Raw genomic sequence first — 5,949 nt, 5'->3', positions numbered from 1 at the left:
CCAGTTTTTGGTTTTGTAGATTTTTCTCTATTGTTTTTCTATTCTCTATTTTGTTTATCTCTGCCATCATTATTATTTCCTTCATTGTGCTAGCTTTGGGTTTTGTTCACGCTAATCCTTAATGTGTGCAGATAGGTTGTGGATTTGAGAGCTTTTTGCTTTTTTAATGTAGTCTTTACAGCTGTAAATCTCCCGCACGTACTGCTTTTGATTTCGCCACCTGCTGTAGGTTTTAGTGTGTTGTGTTTTTGCTTTCATTGTCTCAAGGTGTCTTCTGATTTCCCTTGTGACTTCTTTTTAGATCCACTGGTTGTTTAAGAGTGTGTTAAGGGCCGGGCGTGGTGGCTCATGCCTGTCATCCCAGCACTTTGGGAGGCCGAGGCGGGTGGATCACGAGGTCAGGAGACCTGCCTGGCCAACATGGTGAAACCCCGTCTCTACTAAAAAAGATTAAAAGAAATTAGCCAGGAGTGATGGTGCACGCCTGTAATCCTAGCTACTCAGGAGGCTGAGGAAGGAGCATTGCTTGAACCCGGGAGGCAGAGGTTGCAGTGAGCTGAGATTGCACCACTGTACTGCAGCTGGGCGACAGAGTGAGACTGTCTCAGGGGGGAAAATAGTGCGTTGCAATCCTTTTGTAGTTCATGAGCATGATGATTGGGTGCTCACACACATGCATGAGATGTGACACCCTCAAACCTTATGACAACGTTGGCACATTACCCAAGTGATGTGAAAAAGAAAAGAGCGTGTTAAGTTTCCACATATTATGAGTATTCCAGTTTTCCTTCTGCTATGGATTTATGATTTTATCCTATTGTAGTTGGAAAGATACTTTATATAGTTTCAATTTTTTAAACTTTATTGCCGGGTGCGGTGGCTCACGCCTGTAATCCCAGCACTTTGGCAGGCTGAGGCGTGGCATCACCTGAGGTCTTCACATGTACCCCCAAACCTAAAATGCAATTAAAAAAGAAGAGTTTGAGACCAGCCTGGCCGACATGGTGAAACCCCGTGTCTACTAAAAATACAAAACTTAGCTGGGGATGGTGGCAGGTGCTGTCATCCCATCTACTCGGGAGGCTGAGGCAGGAGAATCGCTTGAACCAGGGAGGCGGAGGTTGCAGTGAGCCGAGACTGCTGTTGTACTCCAGCCTGGGCAACAAGAGCGAATCTTAAAACAACAATTAAAAACACAATTAAAAAAAAGCAATTATTAAGACTTAAAAAAACAATTATTAAGACTTTATGGCCTAACATATGGTCTATTCTGGAAAATGTTCCATGTGCACTTGAGAAGAACGTGTAGTCTGCTGTTGCTGAGTGGAGTGTTGTGTGTGTCTGCTACACCTAATTGGTTTCTAGTGTTGCTCAAGTCCTCTGTTTCTTTATCGATCTTCTATTTGGTTGTTCTTACCCATTATTGGAAACGAGGTATTGAAATCTCCAGTTGTGTGTTTCTCAATTATGTCAGTTTTTGCTTTCATGTATTTTGGGGGTGTTTTACATGTGTATATGTGTACAATTGTGGCTTCATAAATTGAAGCCTTTGTCAGCATATACTGACCTTTGTCTTGTTACTGTTTTGACTTAAAATCTATTGCGTCTCATACTATAGCCATTGTTAAAATACATGATTGTCATAGAATAACTTTTTGCTACCTTTTACTTCCAACCTTTTTGTATCTTAGTATTCAAACTTTGTCTCGGCTGGGGGTGGTGGCTCATGCCTATAATCCTAGCACTTTGGGAGGCCAAGGTGGGCAGATCACTTGAGGTCAGGAGTTCGAAAGCTGACTGGCCAAGATGGTGAAACCCTGTTTCTACTAAAAATAGAAACAAATTTGCTGGTCATGGTGGTGGACACCTGTAATCCCAGCTACTCAGGAGACTAGGGCAGGAGAATTGCTTGAACCTGGGAGGTAGTGGCTGCAGTGGGCCGAGATCACTCCACTGCACTCCAGCCTTGGCAACAGAATGAGATTCCACCTCAAAAAAGTAAAAAATAAAAATATAAAATTTGTCTCTACAGGCTGGGTGCAGTGGCTCATGCATGTAATCCTAGCACTTTGGCAGGCCAAGGCGGGTGGAACACCTGAGGTCAGGAGTTAGAGACCAGCCTGGCCAACGTGGTGAAACCCATCTCTACTGAAAAATAGATTAGCTGAGTGTATTGGCAGGTGCCTATAATCCTATTTACTCGGGAGACTGAAGCAGGAGAACTGCTTGAACCCGTGGGACAGAGGTTGCAGTGAGCTGATTTGGTGCCACTTCATTTCAGCCTGGGTGAAAAGAATTTCTCAAAAAGAAATTGTCTGTGCAGTATATAGATAGATCATGTTCTAGAAATCCATTCTGCCAATCTTTTTTTTTTTCTTTTCTGAGACGGGATCTTGCTCTTGCTCTGTTGTCCAGGCTGGAGTGCAGTGGCATGATCACAGCTCACCACAGCCTTGACTACCTGGGCTTAAGTGATCTTCCCACTTCAGCCTCCTGAGAGCTGGGACCACAGATGCACACCAGCATGCCTGGCTAATTTTAAATTTTTTTTTGTAGAGATAGAATCTCACCATGTTGCCCATGCTGGTCTAAAACTAGTGAGCTCAAGCCATCCTCCCACCTCAGCCTCCAAGTGCAGGTGTGAGCCACTGTACATGGTCCAATCTGTGCTTTTTAATTGGAGAATTTAACCCATTTATGTTCATAGTAATTAACGAGAAAATCTTTACTTCTGCCATTTAGCTGTTTGTTTTCTGAATGTCTTTTTCTTTCTTTCTTTCTTTTTTTTTTTTTTTGAGACAGAGTTTTGCTCTTGTTTCCCAGGCTGGAGTGCAATGGTGTTATCGCAGCTCACCCCAACCTTGGCCTCCTGGGTTCAAGTCATTCTCCTGCCTCAGCCCCCCAAGTAGCTGGGATTACTGGCTATACTTTTTAGTTATTTTCTTACTGGTTACCTTTGGGATTACAAGAAACATCTTAAACATAAAACAATCTAGTTTTAATAATACCAACTGAATTTAAGTAATATCTATTGCTCTTACACATCTTCCCTCTTTATATACTGTCATTGTCATAGATAATATCTTTATAGTTTGTTTCCGTTAACATGGATTTATAGTTTTATAAATTTTACCTTTAAATTAGAAAAAGGATGCATTACAAACCCAAAGTGCAATAATACTGGCTTTGCTAATTACCTGTTAGTTACCTCTACCAGTGTTCTTTAGTTTTTCATATGGCTTCAAGTTACTGTCTAGTGTTTATTTCAGCTGGAAGGACTCCCTTTACCATTTATTGCAGGGCAGGTCTACTAATAAAATTCCCTTAACTTTGATTTGAGAATGTCTTAATTTCTCCTCAATCCTTAAAGGATGTTTTGCCTCTTCTTTCAGGAGTTTTTTTTTTTTTTTTTTTGAAACTTTTTTGAGACAGTCTTGCTCTGTCACCCAGGCTGGAGTGTAGTGGCACAATTCTGGCTCACCGCAACCGCTGTCTCCTAGGTTCATACAATTATCCTGCCTCAGCCTCTCAAGTAACTAGAACTACAGGTGTGTGCCACCATGCCTATCTAGTTTTGTATTTTTAGTAGAGACAGGATTTCACCATGTTGGCCAGGCTGCTCTGAAACTCCTGACTTCGAGAGATCCACCCACCTCAGCCTCCCAAAGTGCAATAATTACAGGCATCAGTCACCATGTCCGGCCTTCTTTCAGCACTTTGAATATGTCATCCTATTACGTTCTAGACTCCATGGTTTCTGATGAGAAATCAGCTGCTAATCTTGAGGATCTCTTGTATGTGATAAATCGTTTCTTGGTGCTTTCAAAATTTTCTGTCTTTTGATAATTTGACTAATAAATTTGGGTATGGATCTCTTTGAGTTTATCATGATTGAAGTTCATAGAGTTTCTTGGATATGAAGATTTATGTCTTTTATCAAATTTGGGAAGTTTTGGACCATTATTGAAATAATCTCTGCCTTTCTTTTATTTCTGAACTCTCATTAAATGTATCTTGGTACATTGAATGGTGTCCCACAGGAACCTCTGGTTCTGTTCATTTTTCTGCATTCCTTTTTCTTTCTGCTCCCTAGACAGAATAATTTCTACTGACTTATCTTCAAGTACACTTGATTCTTTCTTCTGCCTGTTCAATCTGCTGTAGAATCTCTCTAGTACATTTTTCTTCTCAGTTATGATACTTTACAGGTCAAGAACTTCTAGTTGGTTTTTGTGATTTCTGTCTCTTTATTGCTAATCACCCATTTGCTCAAATATTATTTTGCATGGGTTCTTTTAGCTTATCAAGCATTCTTTGTACAGGTGATTTAATGTCTTCAACTAGGAATTTTAATGCCTGAGCTTTGTCAAGGATAGTTTTTGTCAAATCCCCTCTTCCTCTGTGAATGAGCCATGTTTTCTTGTGTCTTTGTAAGTTTTTGAGAACTGAACATTGAGTATTACAATGAGTGACTCTGGAAATCAGATTGTCTGATTCTGTGTCCATAGTGACTTTTCCAAACTGTTTTTGCCAGGCTTATATTTGTATTCCTTGCTGTGTATAGTCACTGAAGTTTTTTCCTTTATCATTGTTTTTTTTTATACTTTAAGTTCTGAGATACATGTGCAGAACATGCAGGTTTGTTACATAGGTATACATGTGCCAAGGTGGTTTGCTGCACCCATCAACCTATCATATACATTAGGTATTTTTCCTAATGCTATCTGCCCCCCACAGCCCTCTAACCCCTGACAGGCCCCAGTGTGTGATGTTTCCCTCCTGTGTCCCTGTGTTCTCATTGTTCAACTCCCACTTATGAGTGAGAACATGTGGTGTTTGGTTTTCTGTTCTTGTGTTAGTTTGCTAATAATGGTTTCTAGCTTCATCCATGTCCCTGCAAAGGACATGATCTCATCCTTCTTTGTGGCTCCATAGTAATCCATGGTGTATATATGACACATTTTCTTTATCCAGTCTCTCATTGATGGGCATTTGGGTTGTTTCTAAGTCTTTGCTATTGTGAACAGTGCTGCAATAAACATAGGTGTGCATGTGTCTTTATAGAATGATTTATAATCCTTGGGGTACATACCCAGTAATGGGATTGCTGGGTCAAATGGTATTTCTGGTTCTAGATCCTTGAGGAATCACCACACTGTCTTCCACAATGGTTGAACCAATTTATACTCCCACTAACAGTATAAAAGCATTCCTATTTCTCCACGTCCTCTCTAGCATCTGTTGTTTCCCGATGTTTAAATGATCACCATTCTAACTGGTATGAGATGGTATCTCATTGTGGTTTTGATTTGCATTTCTCTAATGACCAGTGATGGTGAGCTTTTTTTTAATGTTCGTTGGCCACACAAATGTCGTCTTTTGAGAAGTGTCTGTTCATATTCTTTGCCCACTTTTTGATGTGATTGTTTTTTTCTTGTAAATTTAAGTTCTTTGTAGATTCTGGATATTAGTCCTTTGTCAGATAGATAGATTGCAAAATTTTTCTCCCATTCTGTAGGTTGCCTGTTTATGCTGATAGTTTCTTTTACTGTGCAGAAGCTCGTTAGTTTAATTAGGCCCCATTTGTCAATTTTGGCTTTGGTTGCCATTGCATTTATCATTTTAGTCATTAAGTCTTTGCCCGTGCCTATGTCATGAATGGTATTGCCTAGGTTTTCTTCTGGAGTCTTTACGGTTTTAGGTCTTAGATTTAAGTCTTTAATCCATCTTGAGTTAATTTTTGTATAAGGTGTCAGGAAGGGGTCCACTTTCAGTTTTCTGCATATAGCTAGCCAGTTTTCCCAACACCATTTATTAAATAGGGAATCCTTTCCCCATTGCTTGTTTTTGTCAGGTTTGTCAAAGAACAGATGGTTCTAGAAGTGTGGTGTTATTTCTGTGGGCTCTGTTCTGTTCCATTGGTCTATATATCTGTTTAGATACTAGTAC

The 5,949-nt window shown here is 40.2% G+C and overlaps 1 non-coding gene across 1 annotated transcript; it reads left to right on the top strand.

Annotated features, from left to right (window-relative positions):
* Window positions 1–629: 629 nt before the first annotated feature.
* Window positions 630–733, top strand: LOC120360752 (small nucleolar RNA U13). The gene has a single exon (XR_005577178.1). It is a non-coding gene; the product is annotated as a small nucleolar RNA U13 (small nucleolar RNA).
* Window positions 734–5,949: the final 5,216 nt, after the last annotated feature.

This window comes from Saimiri boliviensis, chromosome 2 (genome assembly GCF_048565385.1).
Source record: "Saimiri boliviensis isolate mSaiBol1 chromosome 2, mSaiBol1.pri, whole genome shotgun sequence".
Classification (NCBI taxonomy): Eukaryota; Metazoa; Chordata; class Mammalia; order Primates; family Cebidae; genus Saimiri; species Saimiri boliviensis.
This window is presented reverse-complemented; position numbering and strand designations above follow the sequence as displayed.